Below are 478 nucleotides of genomic sequence, written 5' to 3'. Positions count from 1 at the left end.
CCTAAAAAATCCACTGCGCAGGCTCGAAGGGCTAATGACCTTTCCCAAATCTTCGCTTTCGAAGACTGGCCATTATTTAGTATCACATGCAGACTATCAAATTACATAGATCCTGAAGGAAGATAAGGTACTGACAGTGAAAAATTAACTAGTACTCAAAGTAGGGTTTTTACTAATCTTGGTTTCTCAAAGAAATGAAGCTGGTACAACCATCTGTCTATCATCTGCTAGTAAATGACTAACAGAAGTTTTACGTTCATTGGCCAGTTTTAATTGACTTGACAGAGCAGAATTTGACAGACATTTCAAAGTTTATTAAGTACATAAGATTTGTGCCAATACGATTGATTAAGGTTTCCATGTGGATTCTCTTTTTACTAGTAAGTCACAAAAACACTGAAATCTTTTCTTATAATTAGCAGATCTCTAATCTCTTTCATATATTAGAAGTATAAATCTCATGGAGCAAAATTTAGTT

The sequence above is a fragment of the Lepidothrix coronata genome, unplaced genomic scaffold, assembly GCF_001604755.1.
Source record: "Lepidothrix coronata isolate B3197 unplaced genomic scaffold, Lepidothrix_coronata-1.0 Scaffold61, whole genome shotgun sequence".
Lineage (NCBI taxonomy): Eukaryota > Metazoa > Chordata > Aves > Passeriformes > Pipridae > Lepidothrix > Lepidothrix coronata.
This window is presented reverse-complemented; position numbering follows the sequence as displayed.